We start from the raw sequence: 23,992 nt of genomic DNA, 5'->3' as shown, positions 1-23,992 counted from the left end.
AACTTTGAATTGTGTGCTTATGGGAGTCTGGTCTCCTGTCATTGAAATTCTTGCACCTGTCTTCATCAGAAGTCACATGGCTGACTTGGGATGCTGAAACACACACTTAGGATAGTGCTCACCATAGGTTGCTACAGTGATCACACACATACTTGCTGTAGAATTCGCACACCCTTTTACTTGTGATTCTCACTGAGGATTGCATCCTTTTTAGCTGTGATATTTGCACTTTCTTGGCTATGTTGTGACCAGAAATATCTTGCAGTGCCAGAGCTCTCATTCTGCATAGCTGTCAAGATGACACTCAGCACATGTAGGCAGCATCAGGGATCAAATTTAGTACCTAATACTTGCAAGATAGGTGCTCAGTCACTGACTTATCTCCCAGTTCCCCACATCTTTTCTTCTGAATAACTAATTGATAAAAGAGTAAAGTTAAATTGGATGAATCAATAATGAGTATAAATTACCATGCAGGCTCATAGAAGACAAAATTCATTCTGACTAGGAATATCAAAATGGCAAGATAGAAGAGATTATACAAAAGCTGAGCCTCAAAAATTTATTCGAAGCAGTTCTACTAAACAGGATATTGAAAGAATTTCTAAGAGAGAAAAAAGCACACGCAAAGAAGCAATAATCTAATGAGACAGATTGGAAGAATGAGGAGTAGTGGATCAGGATAGTGTTATACAGAGAGATGGTGGGAGGAAAATTATGAAGGTCTTGATGGTCCCTTAGGGGAAAATAGGCTGCCATTAGGCAAAGGAAGAGCCACTCCACCTAGGACAATGTGGATGCTAGAGGTGTACATGAAGACTAATGATAAAAAGAGCCCCCCTTCACAGCCTGTTGCTCTTTTCTCAGGGAATAACTAAGAAGATCTTGATTAAAACAGTAAATATGAAGGCAGTAAAGGGAAATGTCACCATAAATCTTTAGGTAATTGCTCAACTAGTGCTCTAATTCTGTAGTAAACTGTGCCCAGACACACAGAGAAATGAACTCCTGAGAACCTGAATTAAAAGAAGTAGCCTCCAATTATCAGATGATAGAAACCATCAAGGCAATGATCTTTGCAAAGAAAGGGTGCACACGTCAAGGAGGTGTTATTGTGTACCCACAATAACCCAATCAAGGGAACCCAATCAAGGATAAAATCTTCCCCACATTTTCCCCTAGATACCAGACTGGGGAGGAAGGCTGGGTTCATGGATGGAGTTGTTAGAATGCTGATGGCCAATAACAGTAAAGCATGTGACTATGCTGCATCCTAGGCCTTTCTTGTAAGTCATAATGTGAGCTGTAATCATGGTGTGAGTGGTGTTCTCCACTTCAGGGAGTGACAACTGCAGAGCTTGCTTACAAAAACAGGTGAGACTTCCTTTTGAAACTTCCCAGCTATTCCAATAATAGTCATTGGGCTCCTTAAGCATCCAAAAGTTTCTTTTACCCATTTGGAAGGGTAATCCTAATATCTTTTCAAGTGCATTAACTGACCAATGGGTTATTATTAAGTACCCAAAGAAAAATATCCAGGTTTCTGGTCAGCTATTTTTCAACAAAGGATTCGAGTAAATGAAGTGAAGTAAAGACATCCTTTTCAGCAAATGGTGTTGGGGAAACTGGATAACCACATGTAAAAAGTAAAGCTGGATCCATATCTAAGACACAAAAGTCAATTCAAAGTGGATCAAAGGCCTTGAGATCAGACAAGAATCATAAGTACATGGAGAAAAGTATAGGCAGACTTATCCAAGATTAAGATCTCAAAAGTGTTTTTAATAATATGATTCCATTTGGCAAAGGCAACAGAAACAAAATGAAATAAATGGAACTAGATCAAATTAAAAAGTTTCTGTGTGGCAAAAAAAAAAATATATGGGTCAAAATCAAAAGAAAGCCACCTAACTAAATCAGAGAAAATATTTGCACTCAATTATAAAAAGGGTTTAATATCCAAGATAGGTAAAGTACTCACAAAGATCAACAATAAAATCCCAAAACTATCAAAAGATGGGAAGAGGAAATGAGCTGGCACTTCTCTGACGAAGACAGGCAGATGTTCAATAGTCACATGAAAAAACAAACAAATTATCTCTTTTTATCAGGGAAATCCTATTCAAGACAACAATAAGATATCTCACACCAGTGGAATGATATAAATCAAAAAAATTAGAAACAATCTTTGGGGATGTGGTGAAAAAAGAACTCTCACTCACAGGTAGTAGGAACGTTAATCTGGTTCAATCCTTATGGGAAACAGTGTGGCTTTTTCTCAGAAAAGTAAGAATAGAGCTGTCATACAACTCATCAATTCCACTTCTTAAGACACAAAAACATTCATTCAAAATGACATACACCATTATTCATTGTAGCACTTAGCATAATAGTTAGGATATGGAACCAACCTAAGTGTCCAGTAACAGATGAGTGGCTAATGAAGGTATGGTATAAATAAGTGAAGTAAGTAAGTAAAGACCCTCCCATTGATCATCGATTTGCTCGAGCGGGCCCAGTAATGTCTGCATTGGAGACTTTGTTGTTACTGTGTCTGGCATATCGAATACTCTCGGTAGCTTGCCAGGCTCTCCGAGGGGGGCGGAGGAATCGAACTCGGATCAGCCATGTTGGCTGCATGCAAGGCAAACGCCCTACCGCTGTGCTATCGCTCCAGCCCATGGTATAAATACACAATGCAATACTATGCAACTTCAAGGAATGATAAAAATCATGCAATTTTCTGCAATGTGAATGGAGCTTAATAATATAATTTTAAGTAAGTCAGAAGGACAAGGACAGATATTGGTTGATATAAATTATCTGTGGCATATAGAATAACAGCACAAAATTTGAAAATTATCAAAGGGGATACCTATATTATACTTGACCTTCTATTATAGAAGTGAGAAGGATGGGGTGAGGGGAAGAATTTAGGGAGGAAGTAAGAAGAGCAGGAACACGAGGGAAAGGAGGCCTCAGGTATCAGTGGTGCAGAGGGGTAATGTATCTATATATCTAAACCACAGAACCAACAATATTCAAAGCATGAAACCCGAACTGCAGCAACCAAACTTAAAAATATGCCTGTCAAAGAGGCAGACTTCGGGGGTAGAAAGGAACCTGAAGACATTGGTGGTGGGAAGTTGACGCTGGTGGCAGAATTGGTGTTGGAACATCATATACTTGAAACCCTGAATTGAATAACTTTCTAAATCATGGTGACTTTACTTTTCAAAAATACAGTAAAAATTTTAATGAAGTAATGCGAATAATAAAATATAACAAATGTGAAAAAAAAAGATTTTTTGAGAGCCTGAGTTTCTTGTTGGGACTCTTTCCTTATCTGCAGAGCAGAGATGACGGTACAAGTTACTCAGAAAGTGACTATAAGTCACTGACAGAAAACGGATGTAAAGCTCACTTTTTGTGAAACTAAGGAACCCTGTGTCTCTGTGTGTAAGCGAGGAGTACTACTCTACCAGCCAAGAACTGTACCTGACATTTATTTCTGAGGGGGGGAAAATGGGTTGTGTTTCTGTGTGATATACAAACCATCCAAATTGCAAACCTTTCTTTTTCTGATAGAGAAAAACTTCTTCTCTTAAAAAGGAAGTGATACTTTGCTCGTGGCAAGCATTATGGAAAAAATCGTGTATGTTCTTTCCAGTGCCACTTGGACAGAAAGGACAGCCCTCCAGCTTCTAGCATGACACTCTGCAGTGGGCAGCGGCAAATGGAACTGACCACTGAGTGAGAGGAGATTTCTGTGACCTCTCACAAAAGGCTCCAACTGGTCATCTAGGACTGCCACACTTCTGCAAGAGTCAGGAGACTAGATGGAGACAGAACAGAACAATGTGTAAAACCGTTCCATCTCCAATTTAAAATGAGTACAAATGGGTGGCAAGAGAGAATGGAACGGGAAACTACCTTTTGTTTTTGTTAATTATTACCAGAGTTTCAGTTTCCCTATGACAGTGTGTCATACAGATAGATCTGTTCAGAAAATAATTTCCCTCTTGTTATTTGACATCATCTTCACTTTAAGCCATTAAAGGTGAACACAAGTTTCACTGTGACTGCTTACACTTCACAAGCAAAGAAATGGAGGCTTACACACAAGGACTTGCAGGACTGTAATATTAACCACAGTTCACAATAATCAGTCCTGCGCTCAGCCTAACCGCAAGTCCTCAAGCTCAGGCTGCATCTTCTTCCCTTCTTGCTTAGCTTACTGCCTCGAAGGGACCTGTGAGAGCTTCTTAGTGAAAGGATCTTCTGGATCATATACAAATTGGAGCCACATGTACAGGATGGACCCACAAGTCAACTACCGCTGCTATAGACCATAAATAATCAACATTCAAACACTCTGCCTAGCCCCCTGCAGGAGAGTGTCCAGAGAAGAAAGACGTGTAACCCACACCATTGAGAGTTGAGCCTGGGAAATGAGTTAAGACATAGCATTAGAAAAGGGGGCACCAGAAACTATTGCTGATGAAAGCAGAAGGCTGCTGGGGAAGAGGAAACCTTGGTCCACGTGCATGAAGTCAGCTATTCTTTAACCTTGATGCATAGCTGACTTACCTGGAGGGTGACAGGAATCTAAAGACTCTGGCTCCTTGACGTAGGACAAAGTTAAGGCAAAGCTGGTCAGGGTCTCCCATCACCCCACAGTAGGATATAGCTCCAGTTTACTTTCAGATGACTCTCCAAATCTCATATTTGGGGTTTAAACATATTTTTACTTGATGAACCTGCGGACAGGTTCTGTCCCAAAGATAAACCAGATAAGTTCAAGGGCCTCCCTAACTGGTTGGCAAAGACCAAACACATTGCACTAGCTCTAAGAAGAAAGTGAGGCCAAGGAGGAAAATTTACTCTGCCTGGGCAAATGAAAGGTTCTTAGAGGAAGTGACATTTGCCTAGTCTAAGTGCGCCAGGCAGGAAGGGGAAGCAAGAGAGAGAGAGAGAGAGAGAGAGAGAGAGAGAGAGAGAGAGAGAGTTAAAGAAAGAGAAACCAGCTGTTGGTAAGGAGAATACAGTCCTTGGATTGGAGTTACTGAGAAGTAGGCATGAGGGGTAAGGAGGGGCAGTCAGGTGGGGCAGAGAAAAGGACCTTGAATGCCATGTTTAGGCTAAATGCTCACCTATACACGTCTCTTTTCATTACCTTCCCCTGACCCCACTTGCTTGCTTCTGTTTTTCTCCCTCTTGCATTTAGAAACCTGGAGAAGAGAGAGCCAAGGAGGAAGGGAGAGTGGAAGATGGGAAGAGAGATAGTCCAGTTCCTTTTTGGAGGGCCCCATCTCGAAACCCTGGTGTGTTTTAAGGAAATAGCATGTAATGACTTCGAACATCAGGAGACACTGCAGTGCTGAACTCTGAGTCTGGGCTCAGCTCCGAATGCACAGTTCAGCCCAGAGTAGAAGTTCTCAACCTCTGTTTTGTTGTTGGTTTCATTTTGGGGCTTTGTTTGTTTGTTTGTTTGTTTAGGCTACACCCAGTGATGCTTAGGACTTACTCCTACTCCTGACTCTGCACTAAGAATCAATCAACAAACAGGACAAGACTACAGAAAACCACAGCAGGGAAGGAGAGCACTGGAAGTCAAGAGGTCAAGAGTTTTTCTTCTTTTAGTTGTGCCATGCCTGTTAATGGAGAAACTATAAGGAAGTTGGAAGGGAAATCCTACATTAAACTCCAGAGCCTCTAAAGTAAATTCGCATTTAGTCCATGCAACAGCATCTACACATGTAAAACTCCACATGTGCATAATAACCTATACTAAGGGAGTAATAATGGAGGTAACATAATAACATACGTGTATACTAAAAGACCATTAATGGAACTAATGTATGGGCTGAGATGTTAATTAATATGTTAATGTAATAGATCTTTTTAAAGAACCAAATTTTATCATTCTTACCAAGTCATAAGGAAATGATTGACAACCCAATAGAAAAAAAAAGGATTGACAAGTTATGTTTGCAATGATGTGTTCACAATGATGTTCACAGAAAAAAAAATGCAAATTCTTTATTACTCTTATAACTAACATTGATATATTTGGAAAGTCATGGGGGGTGGGGGCAGGGAGGGTCCACACCCAACTCACACACTTTCTGCAAAGTATGGGAGTCCTTGGATTCACAGTCTCTATTATATCTCCAAATTCACTTGCATATTTCTCAGAAAACAGAACAAATTGCATGGGAAAGTGTCTCCCTTCCTGAGCCCAGGTCTGTGTCCACTTGGAAGTCAGCTTTGGGAGAGAGGGACAAGAGTGTCCTCTATCACTTCACCATCACCATTCCCTTCAGCTCTCTCTCGGTTGGAGGCCAACCCCCAAAGAAGAAATGGGAAGAGGGGGCAGAGTTTCATGGGCTGATCCTGTTGAAGCTGGCCAACTATTTCCAGGCAGGGAGGCTTGTGTGAATTTTCAGAATACTCCCACCCAGATAACATCCATTAGTTGCAGCTAATGAAATACCCTCTGACTTATGTCTCAGTGTTTGTCTGAGGCCCCTGAGTTTCCAACAGACCTTCTGTCCTTTTAGCAAGTTCTCAGGGAGTTTTCTTCAAGGTGGCACCAGCCTCTCTTACTCGCACTCCATGGAGCCCAAGAACATCTGTTTCTCTGGCTCTCCTGAGTTGGGGGAAGGTCCTTTGTCCCTGCCAGATGTCCTCACTCATCACCACCTCAGGCCAGTCCCTTCACCCTCTCTTATCATTGAGACTAAGCCTTTCTTGGTAGTTTCATGCTCCCAGACTTGAGTCTTTTGGACTGAGGTGATTTCCTTTTTTTTTTTTAATAGGCTTTTTTTTTAATGGAGTCACCACGAGATACAAAGCTTTCATGATTAAGTTTCAGTCATACAATGATTGAACACCCATCCCTCTACTAGTATACATTTCCCACCACCAATGTCCCCAGTATCTCTTCCAGCACCCCCACCCCACACCACCCCCTGTGTCTATGGCAGGTACCTTCCTTCTTACTCTCTCTCTACTTTTGGGCATCATGATTTGCAATACAGATACTGAGAGGTCATCATGTTTGTTCCTTAGTCTACTTTCAAGACACATCTCCCATACTGAGCAATTCCTCCAACCATCATTGACTTAGTGGTCCTTTTTCTATTTCAACTCTCTTAGCCTTTCTTGATTGACTTCATTCAATCTCCCATCTCATGGGAGATGAGGGAGGGGAAGGGCACACTTACAGCTCTCTACACAAGCGTCCCCTTCCCAACCTCTCCAACTTCAGTCACCTGGTGATATCTGGAGCCCAGAGAGGACTGAGCCAATGAGAAAGGCTCAACACCCTCTTCTGAGTCTGTGACTAGGTGGTCTATCACCTCATTGAGGATGGGGAGAGAAATCTGTGGTCACACTGCACCGTTTTTAGGTATCTAGTGTCTTGACTAGAAACTGAGACAATAATGAGTCACATGTTATCACCCTATGGTGTGTACCCCACAGGTATCCTCTAGAGCACTATTGGCAATAGAAAAGGATCTAAATGTCTGATTAAAAATTATGAAGCAATATACAACAATCTACCTAAGTTGTTATAAGAAACAGTATGTGGTCCATTGTTAAATTAAAGCAGCCCACAGGCTCAACCTGTAACAACATGTTAGTAATCACTTGTACAAAGGCTTAATGGCTCCAGGGTGAAATACAACAACCTTAACACACTTAACACACTTACACACTTAACACAGGCTGGAGCGATAGCACAGCGGTAGGGCGTTCGCCTTACAAGCGGCCAACATGGCCGACCCGAGTTCGATTCCTCCGCCCCTCTCCGAGAGCCTGGCAAGCTACCGAGAGTATTCGATATGCCAGACACAGTAACAACAAAGTCTCCAATGGAGACGTTACTGGGCCCGCTCGAGCAAATCGACGATCAACGGGAGGGCCTTTACCTTTACCTTTACCTTACTTAACAGAAAACAACCTTAACAGAAAACTGTTTTGGATGATTTTTGGCAGATTATTCATAATAAGCAATACAAAATAAATCATTTAGGGACAGGCTTTGGGGGTGGTGGGAATATTCAAAATAATGGTGGTGGAAGGTGTGATAGTGGTGGGATTGGTGTTGTAATAGTGAGTGTAATAACTTATTGTGAACAAAAACAGAAATAAAGGAATAGTATAGGGTGATTTGGAAGTTGGATTTCTCACTCAAAAATAGGAATTATCTTGGTATAAAAATGATAGGTTGATGATAATTATACTTTCTAAAACACATAGTTCCTGTAAACCATCCTAACTAATATAAAATATAGGTTTTATCTTAATATCTAGTGTTATTTCCTTTTCTGTAATAAAGCTGGTTTGACAGTTAAAAACATTTTAAATAAAATAAATTAAAAATAGAAATTAATAAATTAAAGCAGCAAGTACTCATCTGTCAGTGAGAGATTAAAAGCAATATTTGCACAAGAACTCCAGGGAGAGCCACATTTAATAGACCTACCCTGCGTAACTTCTAAAACTTTTAAAGTTTTACCACAATGCATTCATTTTATAATATTAAAGCCTGTTGTTAAGAGAAAATAAATAAATAAAAACCCAGAGATATAATACTGCTCCTAAAATACTTGCCTCACATGCAGCCAACCCAGGTTCAATTCCAAGCACCATGCATGGTTCCCTGAGCTTGGCCAAGAGCTTGTCCCTGATAGACATAGAAAGATTGCATTTATCTGGGGGATATAAAGTAACAAAATATGAGATTAATACCCAAGAATAGCTGAGATCAGCACCAGGAGGATTACTCCATAGCTTAGAGGCCAGCCGGGCATTCTAGGGGAAAGGGCAGCTCAGATAGAGAAGGGAGCACCAAATAAAGGGTGTTTGGAGGATCCTCCCAGGAGGGGAGATGCATGTCGAAAGTAGACTATGGACTGAACATGTTTGCCACTCAATGCCTCTTTTGCAGACCACAACACCCAAAAGGAGAGAGAGAACACAGGGGATTGCCCTGGCACAGAGACAGGGGGATGGGGGGATGGGGGTGGGAGGGATATTATCCATGGTGGTGGAAAATGGGCACTGGTGGAGGGATGGGTATCTGATCATTGTATAATCGAAACCCAAGCACAAAAAATTGTAAATCTACAACTGTACCTCATGGTGTTTCACTAATAATAAAAAAAAAAAATGGAAAAAAAAAAAAAAGATTGATCCCTGAACACGTAGCCAGAAGTAAGAGCTGAGCATCGCCAGGTGTGGCCTGATCCTAAATTTTCCCATAAAAAAGGTAAAAAGAAACAGACATATGGGATCTTTTTCAGAAAGCTCAGCTTTTATTTATGAAAGAAATACACCTTCATCGAAACAGGATAGAAATACACAAAGAAAAACAAGATAGGTACAGAAAATGTCTATCTTGTTTTTCTTAAATTTCTTAAAATTCTTTAAAACCCATTTCCCATTCTCTCAACTGCAAGGAAACCACCATTAAACGTCAAATGTGTAGACAGATGAAATCTTGCAGTTCTCTGGGTTGGCTAGAACTGGAGGAAGCGAAATTAGTCAGAGGGAGAAGGCCAAATACTCAATGGTCACAGCATCTGTGATATATAAAAAGACAAAATAAGGGAATAGATATTATTGAGCAATGACAAACCTTTGACTACAAAAGATTTGTAGTCTTCAACTACAAAACTCAGATTACCAAGCAGTGGGGAAGGGGTAAGACATGGAGATTAGATTAGAGGTGACATGGCAACCGTAGTGAGGATTTTGGGCACTTTGGTGGTAGTGGTGGTGGGGTGCAGTAATTTTATACATCTATTCCCTAAACATTAACACTCTCCTAACTGTGTTACCTAAACTGCAATTTAAAAAGTTACAGGATGTGTCTTCCTCCCAGTGTTCCTCTATGACTTGACAACAAAGATGATTTCCTTTCAACCCAAAATGCAATCAGACTTTGAAGAATATTTTTTCCCTTCCCTTTCCATTTGCTGTTGTTACCATGTCCGGAGGAAGGTGAGGGGGTGAAGGGACACACACATCCCAGTGGTGCTTGTATATACTTGACTGGGTGTCCCAGAGATCAGCCTCTTGTGTCACTGGGGATCACGCTCAGCTACATGCTTCTGGGATAGACACTCTCCCATGAGCCACCTCCCTGTGCCCGATACAGAAGACTTTGAAGCCTGGCTAGGGCAACACCTAGCAGACAAAGAGGGAAAGGGCATAGAAGCCTCGAGGGGGTGGCTTGAAGGCCTCTTGGCTCTAATCAAAATCTGGTCTGCACAGATTTTATAATTATTATCACATCGTCTCACCCCAGGATTCTGTCAGTGCTTCATCTCAGAAGCCTGACTTGACTCAAAGAGGAAGAGATGACTCTCTCCCAGAAGATTTCTACCATGATTTGCACCATCAAAACATGGCTATACAAACGAGGTAAGGTAAAAAGGTAAAGGCCCTCCCGTTGATCGTCGATTTGCTCGAGCGGGCCCAGTAACAGAGGATCAGAATATTTGTTCACACGGTGTGGTCACCAGTGAGTAGATCATAAGCTCACATATCCTCATCTATGTTTCTTTCCCCTGGGCTGACGGACTCTGGTAATGGCAAGTATGTGTGTATAGAATTTCATTCTCAATGTCTGTCAGCCAAGGAAGATTCAGGCTTAGATGAGGCAAGGATGAGTTGCAACCAGGCACTGCTATGACATCCTGTCATCCTCCTAGGCACAATCGGTCCACAATTCTCATTGGCATGCTTCACTTCATCTCCTCGTCCGTTGACACCTCTGTCCTGTCATCAAGTCCTGCTGATCTAGGCAACTCCCAAATCACCGTGGCTTTCCACTCCCTTTTCTTATATTTGGATTTCATTCCTTGTCTCTCACAGAATGATCTTTTGTAGTGAGAAAGCTACACTTGGGTCTAAGGGAAGGGTGGGAGACAGGTACGCTGGTGATGGGTGTGGTGTCAAAATTATGTCCACAAGAAACCACTAATGACAATATTGTAAACCAATAAATAAATAATTAAATAAAAATTTAAAAACGGTCTAAGCAAGCCTCAAGCTCACATCAGAGAAGGGTCTGCTACTACAAGGAGAAGGTCCTCATAAAGCTAACCCACCTCACTCTCCCTTGGAGACTGGGCACCTTCTAGTCTGCACCTTCCCAGTGAGAAAGAGAGGCTGAACAAGGGCAGTCAAGCCACTAGAACAGAAAACTGGGTCTCCTGCAGGGCGAAGCCCAGCTCCACTCCCCTCACCACATCCCCACACCCCCACCTGTGTCCTCCCACTTCTCTTCTCCTCACTGAATTAGGGGGATGTGAAGATGGTCTATTTTCATCACTACAGCTCCTCCTGAAGCAAGAGAAACGATGGTCTCCTCTGCCTGTGGTCGGGCTGGAGTGTGCTGATGAAGACAGAAGTGGTACAACGGGGGCCTCTGCTTGGGCAAGTGTGGCCCCAACTCAACATGATAGAAGTTTCATTTCCAGGGTCCAAAAGCAAAACTTTCTGTAGGGGGAAAATTTTATACGTCGCCCTTACCTTTAGGTAAGTTTACTCCAAAATATACTCGCACAAAATATTTTTACAAGTTTTATTAATGATAGGTAAGGCCTGGCTATTACCATAATGAGATCCAAATATAAGATAAAATTTAAGGGGCTGGAGCGGTAGCACAGCAGGTAGGGCATTTGCCTTGCATGCAGCTGACCTGAGTTCAATCCTCGGCATCCTATATGGTCCCCCAAGCACCGCCAGGAGTAATTCCTGACTGCAGAGCCAGGAGTAACCCCTGAGCATCGCTGGGTGTGACCCAAAAAAATTAACATAGTAAAAAAATTAATATAATATACCTTAGATTCCAGACTTGAAAACTTACTTATGTAAATGAGACTAAGCATTTTCTTTTTTTAAATTTTTTATTTTGCTTTTTGGGTCACACCCAGTTATGCTCAGGGGTGACTCCTGGCTCTGCACTCAGAAATCACTCCTGACAGTTCTCGGAGGACCACATGGGATGCTGGGAATTGAACCCGGGTCAGCCCCATGCAAGGTAAATGCCCTACACACGTGCTATTGCTCCAGCCCCTAAGCATTTTATTATATTAAAGGGTTTTATTTTCCTTATTTGCACAGGCTAAAATGATATAGTAGTCACAAATTGGTTCTTACTGATTTATTTTCTATCATTCTTTTGGTCATTTTTTAAATTTTTATTGGAAAAAGCAATATAAAGTAAATTTGTTATGTGCCTAAGGGGGCAGGAAAAATGGGGACACTGGTGGACAGAAGGTCACAGTGATGGTGCTGGGACACTAAATGCCAGAAATAACTGCATAATGAACAACTTTGTAAATATCAGTGTTTTTTACAATAAAAACCAAAAAATTAAAACAAAACAAAACAAAAACCAGAAAAACTTTCTGCAAACTCCCTCCCACCCCCTCCCCCAGTGTAGGAGGTGGGGCAGCAGGCAGCTCAAAGTCCTTCTGCTTGAATAAGGGAAACAAGTCACTCTGTGCAGGCTAGCTGTGTAGCTCGGCTCTGCTGCCCAAATCTCTGGCCCCTGGACTTCCCCAGTTGCAGTTGGCCCACTGAATGGCCGTGTCAAAAGAGAACACAATAACTGAAAAGAGAGCCAGCATCCTCAGAGTGACAGATGTAGAAGAAACCCCTTCAAAGCAGGATCTGCCATGGGAGACTCTGGCTGGACAGGTCTGAAGGTCAAGTTGTGTGACCTTCAACATGTTACTGTTCTCTTTTCGAAACGCAACGATAGGGCTAGCATGATAGTACAGCGGGTAGAGCATTTGCCTTGCACACGGCCAACCCGGGTTCTTTTCCCAGCATCCCATATGGTCCCCTGAGCACTGCTAGGAGTAATTCCTGAGTGCATAAGCCAGGAGTAATGCCTGTGCATTTCCAGGTGTGACCCAAAAAGCGGGAAAAAAAACCCACAAGGATATTCCTGTCTCACAGGTTTGTTGTGAGGCAGAGCAAGCGCCTCTAAAATGTGGAGACTATTATTATGGAAGTGCACAGAACCATTGTAAGCCTAGGATGGATGGATGGGTAGATACTTATAAGACACCGAGAAAGTTCGACCAGATAGTTCTTAAAAATTTTGTTGGAATCATGGTCACAGTCCTCCCGCTGTTCATCGATTTGCTCAAGCGGGCCCAGTAATGTCTCCATCGTGAGACTTGTTGTTACTGTGTTTGGCATATCGAATATGTCACGGGTAGCTTGCCGGGCTTTGCTGTGTGGGTGAGATACCCTTGGTAGCTTGCCGGGCTCTCCGAGAGGGGCGGAGGAATCGAACTCAGGTCAGCCATGTTGGCTGCGTGCTAGGCAAACGCCCTACCTGCTGTGCTATCGCTCCTATACCTAAGGGGACAGGTTGGGATTGGGAGGGGAGTAGGGGACTTAGGGATGTTGGTGGGGGAAAGGTCACACTGGTGGTGTTGAGACACAAAAAGCTTGAAAGAACTGCATAATGAACAACTTTGTAAATCATTAAATTCATTAAAATTTTTTAAAATTTTTTTAAAAAAAGAAAGTGGGGACAGAGAAATGATAGCGGGTAGGGCATTTGCCTTACATGTGAATGGCCTGGGTTGCCATATGGTCCCCAGAACCTTCCAGGAGTGATCCCTAAGCAAAGAACCAGGACTTAGTCCTGAGCATCACAAGGTATGCCCCACTCCCCCTCAACTCCCACGTCCCCCCCATAATAAAACAAAATTTAAATTCCTATATTTGTTTGTATGCATATATTGATGTATATCTATTGCAAAAGGGAGATATTGATGTATATTGATGTATATCTATTGCAAAAGGGAGAACAAGAATGAACAAATTTTTTTTTAGCATTTGCTCTAGCAGAGACTGGAGTAGATCCTTTACCTAGATTGGACTTCACAAATTTCATAGCATGAGCTTCATGTCACAGAACACAAAACTGAACCTAGGGGAGCCTTTTCAAGCCCACACAGTGAAACTGTGGGATGATGAAACCAGGAACCAAAGAGGCCTATATCAAACCCCATATGTGCCTCTCTCTGATCCGTCACTCCACTTTTAACTCCTCAGTGAAAATGCCGAGAACTCTCTGGAAAAGAACGAATGCAGTATCTCAGAGCAGTGCTGCCCAAAGTGTCTTTGGGGAGAACTCACTTTGTTTTGCTTTAAATTCACTTAATCCATCACAGATTGTGACATTTGTAAACTATCATAAAAATAAATGACTGGAAATGTAAAAATTTAAGAGATATACAAACGCCTTTTCCTTTTATTAGATTACACACACACACACACACACACACACACACACACAAATAGTACAGCTTGGCTGCCCTATTAGACAATGTTCCATGGATTTGCTTTGTGTGGGGTTTGGCTCTTCATAGACCACACTTGGAGAAGCAGTACCCTAGAGTGAAAGCAAACCACACTTCTCTGGGAGACAGACCTCAAAAAGTCCTGTGGGTTTGCCTACTCTTTCCAGGCCAAAAACTGTGCAAACCATCCCAGTGACTAGACTTGTTCCTTCTGGAGAGCTCCATTCCGAGCCTTCTACCCTGAAGTCTGGGCACAGCTCATGGTCTCTATCTGGTCCACATCAGAGTATTTAGTTCACAGGCTCTGGGGAAGCTTTCTGACTCAGATGTCATCCCCTGTCCTCCAGATGATTCCGTCATTCTCTTGTCGCCTCTGTAAACAGTTGCTCATTGCCCTGTCCCTGAAGTCCACAGAGGCATGAAAGAGAGCATCACTGAGCCACAGGTGAGAGAGGAGGGGTAAGGAAGTAAAGTCACGATCCCCACCACCTCTGGTCCTTGTGCAGGTGTCAGTCCCGCGTAGCTGTCTGCTTCACACAGTATCTCTCACATCTCCACAACCACCCTAGGATTCTGGGTTTCTGGTCTTGGTGTGTGTGTGTGTGTGTGTGTGTGTGTGTGTGTGTGTGTGTGTGTGTGCTTTTTGTGGTCAGACCTGGAGACGCCAGGCTAGCTTCGCACTCAGGAATCATTTCTGGTGGTGCTCGGGGGACCATACTGGGGATGCTGGGAATTGAATCTCGGTCGGCCACATGCAAGGCAAACGCCCTACCCACTGTGCTATTGCTCCAGCCTATCCTGGTCTTGATTTTAAGTGCGACTGACCTTCCCGATGAGATGGAGAATCCGGGGCAGAGCAGGGCAGAGACCCAAGCTCAGATATGTCAGAGACTTCTCTCCCTAAGCTACAGACTCCTGCTTCACAAAGCCGACTGGCAAGACTTCAAAATCTTCAAGATGCAAGCTCTCCACCCACTGTGAGGTGAGCAGTAAAGCTACCAGGTCCATGGCCTTTTGCATGGTCAGACATCAGCAGACAACCCATAGAAGCCTCTCACTGCCAACCCCTGTCATGCCTGGAATAATCAAGTCCTCTCTCACACCCATAATGAATCGCAAAAGCAGACAGCCAGAGAACCATTTGTAAGCCCCACCTCTTACTTCCCTTCATCTCAGTTTACCTGTTCACACCATGTCTGCCCCAGACTCCTCATTCCCTCACAGACATCCACATAACCATTTCCCTTAGCCCGATCAGGGCCCTGTCCATTGGACAGTGATGGCTGCCCTCGCTGATTGCCGACATGCAGGCAACCTGTTGTGTGCAGAACAGGTTGGCAGTAAATGGTGTCCATCACTGTTGCAGCAGACAGTACGTGTATCTTATCTTGTTTCATTTTTACAACGGCCCATTAAGGAGAGAATCATTATCCATGTAATCCACAGAGATAATTGCAGTTCAGAGTTCAGTAACTTACAAGATAGCCAAGAGCGACTCAGGACCAGAAAGGGGTTCTGGAGCCAGAGTGATAGGGACAGCAATGAGGGTATTTCTCTTGCACATGGAAAATCTGGATTCGATCCCCAGCATCTCAGATGTTCCCCTAAGCTCCGCCAGGAGTAATTTCTGAGCACAGAGCCAGGAGTAATGCCTGAGCTGGTTGTGGTCCAAAAACAAAACAGAACAAAACAAACGGGAGTCTCTCCATCATGGGTCACTTCATCCCACCTCCCATCGTGGAAAATTTACAAAATAGCACACATGGAAAGTACTTAAATACATCCCTGACACCAACCAAAGTCAGAAGCCACAGAAATGGGTTCAAAGGTTTGTGATATATTCCTAGAATGGAATATTGCTCTCCAAGCAAAGTGATAGTATGGGAGGGTAGCTATTGCCATGGAAATTTGTTGCTGATGTTGATTGAATTAGGTAGCTACAGGGGGAATGTGCAATGAAATCTTCTATAATTGTCATCAAACCATGCAGATATGTACACACACACACATACACACACACTTTACAGAAAGATTCACTAGACTGTCAATATTAGTTGTGTCTTTTTTATGAGATGAAGAGTAGCCTTTGTGTTATTACATACGTATGTAAGCCCGTGTGTGTGTGTTCTAAAGTTCTCTCACAACTAGCCTCTCTTACATTAAAAAATCACACCTAAACACAACTGAAAAGATACCTAGAGCAAGTGTGTGACAATATGTACTGCAAGTTGTTTACTTTTGTCTTTTTTTAAAAAATCCTGTGAGTGGCTTATACATCTTGGTCATTTGTCACTGCCAATCTGCAACATTATTTATTCCAAGAGTCCAAAGATTGAAATGTGGAAGGAATTAGGGCTTTCCAAAGCCAGATTTTTGGTGATCCAAATTGGATTTGCTCAATGTCACTCATTGTTTATTTCTGTTGGATGCTCCCACAGCCTGTTTATTTATGATAAATGTTTTCCTGATCAGCTGACAATGTGAGGAAAGCAGCTGCTAGCTCTGTGGGTTCTTAATAATCTTCCTTTTTGCCTTTTCTCCCCTTCCCTTTGTTGCTGTTGTGATGACTTGGGTTCACACATCTGCCTGTGGTACTCACATAATTAATGGAGGTGCTTCACAGAGCAGGCACACCTTCTACTCCAGTGCTCACACACACACCTGGCCATGCACTATAAATCACACAGTCTTACTACAACAGGACCCCCAGACATCAGAGCCTCTGGGAACACAGTCTACACATGCGGGTGCCACCAGGATTGAACCATTATATCATGCTTGCAACATCGGTGTTGTAACCATTGATCCTATACCCAGGCCCAGTTCTTACTATCCTTGATCTTGATGCTATGAACAGCTTTGGGGATCAGAGGTACACAGTTGTCTCTGACGTCAAACTAAATTGAAGGAGGTAGGTAGTGACAGAAAGTCCTTGGGGCTACACATTCTCCCAGTCAAGAAAGCTGCACCTTCTTGGACCTTCCAGTCAAGGGTTCTTTCCTACAGACATGGACTTGCAGAACGTCTCTAAGTCTGCTGAGTGTTTTACATGGCAGCCATGCTTTTCGAGCTCCCAATAGGCCATCAGAGAAGCAGACTACTGGAAAGAACAGAGCGACTGGCATCAGAAGCACCTGGGTTCCCACAAAAGGTGCCTGCTTTGTGATTAGAGACTAAAGCTTTATGATGTTCATGTCATCCCTGGGAAATGGGGTTAATGCTAACTTGAGACCACTCATAGCTCTCTCATGAGAGCTGCTAGCTTTGTCCAGCTGCAGTCTGAGGTCAACTGACTTTCTGTGTGTCAGCTGTTAGTTGATGAACCGTTTTCCAGCCTGACTGGCTAAGGCCATTGGAATTCTTACAAACTGGCTTCTTGATAAGCTGAAAGTTATTGGCAGAGGTTGTGTGTGACTGATCCCAGTTCATGGACAACTCACAAAACTGAAACCAGTGTTTAGATCTATCAAGATCAAGTCATGCACCCATGTACTTATTTTTCCTCCTTGCTAAGTGAGGGAAATATATAGCTGTGTAACAGATATACTCAACTCTGTACCCTGTTTTGCTCAGTCAACATCAAGGACATCGTTCCATATCGGTCCCTCCTGTCTACGTCATTCAACATGATCGAATTATAATTCAGTCACTCACAGGACACTAAAAAAATAAATAAATAAATAAATGAAGTTTCTGTCACATCTGCATTTGTGGAGTTCAGATCAGATTTTCCAAGACTACTTTGGCCAGAGGCGACATAAGCATCCTGGGACCACATGTGCCTGGCCACCTACCTAAATCAGATTCATGCTTCCTCAGCTGACTCCTAAGCAAACAGATGTCAAAGTTAAAGCAGGTACCCCCAAGCCTGGCAGGAGAGGGAGGTTGCAGGAAGGAGTGAAATCATGGTCTATGACACGGAGGGTCTGGTGGAATGGCCAGGCAGGGTGGGGGCAGGGAGATAGGCTGGTCAGGAAATGCCAGTTTATAGTTAGCTCTGACCTATTAATCAGCAGTGGGGACAATGATGCAGGAGGGCGGGAAGACCGGACATGTGCTCGCGCCAGATTTATAGGCCCAGAACAAAGGCTGGCCTGATCGTTTAGAGAGTCTCTTTCCCTTTTCCTCTGGCAAATCGAGGACATTGTTTGAAAAGCCAAAAAGAACAAATATTCTAAAGACTGAGGTCATTTCCAGAGATGCAACCAGTCTTGAAGGAGTTCCGTATACATGATGGGGCAGGGACCCGGAGGATGACTGCAGATAAGTGCAGGGACAACAGGGACACACATCATGACACAAAGACCACAGACCCCCAGCTTGTGCTCAAGGAGGACCTGGGAGCACCCCAGAGAACCCACCTGAAGCCTCTCAATATAATTCCGAAGGTTCTTGTGAGACTCTTCATTCAGGCTAAAAATAATCCCTGCATCCTATGGTCCATGGTTTTCCCTGGGAAGCTCTCCCAAGGGTGGGCTTCCAAGTGTTCTGTGGCTGCAGCTTCCTTTGAATTCAGAAGACAGTCCTCTTTCAGCTTCCTGTCCCGTTTCATCAAAGATGGGGATGCGGGAGAGTAGAAAGGAATGAAAAGAGGGCTTGTTACAAGAAAGGCAACCCAATAGAGAGGGGACGGTAGATCTTTAGAAAGGAGGCGATGGTTCTGTAGAGAAGAGGTGACAATTTTTGTAGAGAGAGGTTGGTGATTCTGTGGAAAAGGGGTGATGGTTCTGTGGAAAGAAGATAATGGTTCTGTGGAAAGGGTGTGATGAGTATGTAGATGGGGTGATCTGTGGAGAATGGATAATGACTCTGGAGAGGAGGTGATGATTCTGTAGACAAGGGGTGATGTTCTGTGAAGAGAGGATGGTAAGTCTATAGAGGAGTAGTAACACCATGGAAAGTAGGTTATTGTTCTAAGGGCGAAAAAAGGTAGCTCCATAGAAAAGAGATGAGTCTGTGAAGAGGGGGCTGATGACTAATTCTTCCAGTCTTCCAGGGTTTGGGGACAGACCAGCTATGACTTTACACTTATATAAAGAGTGGCAACCTCCTGCCAGCACCAGATAATCTCCTCATTGGCCACCATCCAGATCACATGGCTGCTTCTCCTGGAAGGGAGCATAAAATGAGGCCCCCAAAGCCAAGCCACTGGACTCCACGACAGGCTGTTTTCACTTGGGGTGCCCCAGAAGGGGGCGGGTGAGAGACCTCCCTGCCCCAAGGCACCCAGCCCCAGCAGCTAACCTCCACAATCCAACTGCTCCAACGCTCCAGGCTGCTCTCCACGTGCTCAGGCTGAGCCTCACATATGAGTGAACATATTCCTGGACCTCACGGCCACTTTCATGGCCACACAACATGTCATAAGACACTCCCTACCCATTCTCCATAATTACCACACCATATCTGATGGGGTTCAGACAGTAGGCAACAAATCATAGAGGGAAATATAGATGTATATACATATATACATATTTTCAGATATATATACCAAAGCTCACATCACCCAAACAACATGTTAGTGATAGCCTATAGAATGTCTTTATGGCTTCTGCCAAAGTACAGCAATCTCTACAATGTTTCCTATATGAACACTTTTTTGTAAGCATGTTCAGCACTTCTTCATAACAGACAATACAAAACATATCCTTTTGGTTGTGTTTTGGGACAGGGATTGGGACTTGGGATGGAAACATCTCAAATTTGGTGGTGGGAAGGTGTAATGGTGGTGGGGTTGGTGTTTGAATATTAAATATAATCAAATATTGTAAGTTAACTTTTAAAATAAAATTTTTTTTAAAAAAGAGTGGCATATGGGGTTTAGTCAGTTACTTGCTGATTATTTTTTTTACTAGGCCTTCTCCAATGTTCTTCTTGACTCTAACTTGCTTTCTGTTCCTCTTATTTCCATGCAGTTAATTGTGAGGAAGAACTTCCAATACTATAAATCTGAAAATCTCTTTTGTGGGAGCTCTCCATTTTCTTCAGAAAAGAGATTCATAAACTAAGTCTAGTGTTGGGCTCTTCATATTTGACCCCACCTGCCTTTTCTAGTTCATCTTCCAGAGATCTCCTATCCCCATAATGCCCTTTGCTGTTCCCTGTACATGAAACATTCCCCTGGAAAAAAATTGTAATCATTCTTTAAAGACTTATCTTGAATGTTATCACCTCTACAAAAGAAACCTTCCTCAAATTGAAACCCCATACTATATGCCCTATACTATATGCCACTTCTTTTCCTAAAGCCCCATGAACATGTCCATCATCACCACCATCATCATATGACAGCTATCAAGGAGACCACACTACAAAGTGGGGGTTCCTTGAAGGTATAAGTCTATTGATTGCCTAAATTGAGTGGTGATCTATCGACATTTTTACATATGGATATGTGAAGGTCCATGCAAATAATTTTTGTGACATCTCTATATACATCAGCAATTTGAGTGTCTTAAAATCAGTGTTGCAGCACAATCCTGGCAGCCCAGTTTCATCTGAATTTGCAAAAATTATACTCTAGCCAGCAGAAAAGATCTTTTCAGCAGGAAATCCTCATGGAACTGAGACACCTGATCATGGGTCCCTGGAACAATCTCATGGGAGAAAGTCCTGGAGCACCCCTTGGGCATCTGGTCAACCTCAGACACATCATAAAGGATTGGAAGGCACATCAAAGGAAAGAAGGATCAGAGCTGAAGTAGATCCAAGTTGGACCCAGAGCATCATGTCTAAACAACCCTGCTAAACCTGATCCTGCTTAATCCCAATCACTGGAGGATCTTAAAAGTGCTTGTGATGCACTCCTAAATTCAGAGACTTCTGAGACTCAGGTCTCAGGCAGATTACTTACTTGTCCAAATGAAATTGCTCCAAGGTAGCCATGTGATTACACATCATGTCTGCAACAAACATTTTTTTGAGCACCTACTATGTAACAGGTCTATTCTTAGAAACTGAAGTTTATTGTTATTTATGACTGAGTTAACAAGTTCTTTCTGCCAAGGCACAAACTTAATAATAACACAGCATGACCTGCAGAGTGTGGGAGCCTCGTTATCATTTCATCCATCAGGAAACTGAGCTGGAGAGGAGTTGTCACATATTCCATGAAAGTTCAACTATGTACTCCACTTGTGGGTGTGGTTAGAAACGTAGCAGAAAGTTTTCTAAAAGAAAGCAGAGCACAATCCATTGATCTCACTTTCAAAAATAAACCAAAACGTGAGGAGAGGGAGAGAGAAAGCGATGACTTAAAGCCTATTCTGAGATTCAACAGATGATGGAAATGATGACTAAAATGCAAATTGTTACATACTGTGTCTTAGAGATTGCAGCAGCTAAACCGACTGGCAAAGCATCTCAGAGAAAAACAATGACCTGTGTAATGACCTAGGACCTTGTGTGCTGGCTGTTACTTCTCACGCTCATTTGCTGACCAGGGATCAGAATTCTCACATACTGTTGCAAGATTCAAATGATAATAAAGCTCATGAAAAATTTGTGAGCACTTGAAATGCCACCCCTAAGTTACTTACTATTAATTAAGAGGCAGAAGGGTTATTTTGTGCCTTTCACACTTCACCAAGAAAATACACACATATTAAAGGGATCTCCACAATGGGTGCTTTTTTTTAATTTTTTTAAAAATTTTTTATTGAGTCACCATGAGATAAGTTACAAGCTTTCATGTTTGAGTTACAATCACACAATGATCACACACCCATCCCTCCACCAGTGCATATTCCCCACCACCAATCTCCCCAGTATACCCCCATTTTTCCACCCTCCCACTGCCTCCATGACAGACAATATTCCCCATACTCTCTCTCTACTTTTGAGCATTATGGTTTAGAATACAGATACTGAGAGGTTATCATGTTTGATCCATTATCTACTTTCAGCACACATCTCCCAGCCCGACCGATTCCTCCAACCATCACTTTCTTAGTGATCCCTTCTCTATTCCAGCCGCCTTCTCCCCTCTGCCCATGATTAGGCTTCCAACTATGGAGCAATCTTCCTGGCCTTGTATCTACTATCCTTAGGTGTCAGTCTCATGTTATTTTATACTCCACAAATGATGCAGTCCTTTTATGTCTGTCCCTCTCTTTCTGACTCATTTTACTTAGCATGATACTCTCCATTTCTATCCACTTATAATAAGTTTCATGACTTCATCTCTCCTAACAGCTGCATAGTATTCCATTGTGTTGATGTACCAAAGTTTCTTTAACCAGTCATCTGTTCTAGGGTACTCGGGTTATTTCCAGATTTTGGCTATTGTGAACAGTGCTGCAATGAACATATAGGTACAGATGTCATTTCTACTGTGCTTTTTTGCATCTTTGGGATATATTCACAACGGGGGCTTTTATGAAAGATGAAATAAGCAAGAGAAAAGACAATTATTTTTAAATATACCTTCAAGGCCTGAAGAATGTAGTTCCATGCTGTCGCCTTGATTTTGCACTGATGCACTCAATGTCTTTACCAGTGCATGTATGTGTGTATGTTAACACACAGACACAGACATACACACACAAACACACACACACACACACACACACACACACACACACCACTCCACCTCCTGATCTTTCTTTGATCATCCCCACCTCCAAGCTATGGTTCTCAGCCGTAAAAATGTTGCCCCCAAGGAATGATGACTTGTCAAAATCTGGAAACATTAAAGGTTGTCATACCTCTACAGGGAAAGGCTGGCTTGTGACTAACAGGGAGAGTCTAATAGGGAGAGCCCAATACTACTGCTAAACATCTTGTAATGCTAGGGCAGCCCCACAGCAGAGAATTGGCCAACCATAGAGGCTGTTAGGCACAAAGCTAAGAAATTCAGTTCTGAGTTGAAAACATACATATATAAATGAGAATAGGAATTTTTATATTGCATTAAATGGTTTTAATTTTCTTACTTACATAGATTGGGATGGAGCAATAGCACAGCGGGTAGGGCATTTGCCTCGCATGTGGCCGGCCCTTGGTTTGATTCTTCCATCCCTCTCAGAGAGCCCGGCAAGCTATGGAGAGTATCCTGCCCGCACAGCAGAGCCTGGCAAGCTCCCTGTGGTGTATTCGACATGCCAAAAACAGTAACAAGTCTCACAGTGGAGATGTTACTGGTGCCCACTTGAGCAAATCGATGAACAACGGGAGGACAGTGCTACGGTGCAGTACTATTTACATAGGTCAAAGGCACAGAGTAGTCACTAAAGGGCCCTGACTGATTTATTTTCTGATCATCCTACTTGCCAGGTCTTAAACTTTTGTTGGAACAAGCAGTACAAAATAAATTTGTTATGTGCCTAAGGGGACAGGTTTGGGATTGGGAGGGCAGCGAGGGTTCTTGGTGGTGTTGAAACGCTAAATGCTTGAAACAACTGTATAATGAACAACTCTGTAAATCATGGTGTTTTTTAATAAAAAATTAATAAATAAGACGAATTTAAAGTTAAAAAAAGAAAAAAGAAAGTCTGCTTTGAGCTTTTGTTTGTGCTGCTTTCCACTGATGGTGTTGTCTTTCCTCCCCTCCATTTACTTCAATCCTGACCCTCCGGAAAGAGGGGAGACGCCCTCCCATGCTGCTGGAGGTTGAAACCAACATAGCCTTTTGGTAATTAGACCAG

Source organism: Sorex fumeus, unplaced genomic scaffold (genome assembly GCF_029834395.1).
Source record: "Sorex fumeus unplaced genomic scaffold, SorFum_2.1 ptg000034l, whole genome shotgun sequence".
NCBI classification, from domain to species: Eukaryota; Metazoa; Chordata; class Mammalia; order Eulipotyphla; family Soricidae; genus Sorex; species Sorex fumeus.
Note: the sequence above shows the minus strand (reverse complement) of the source record.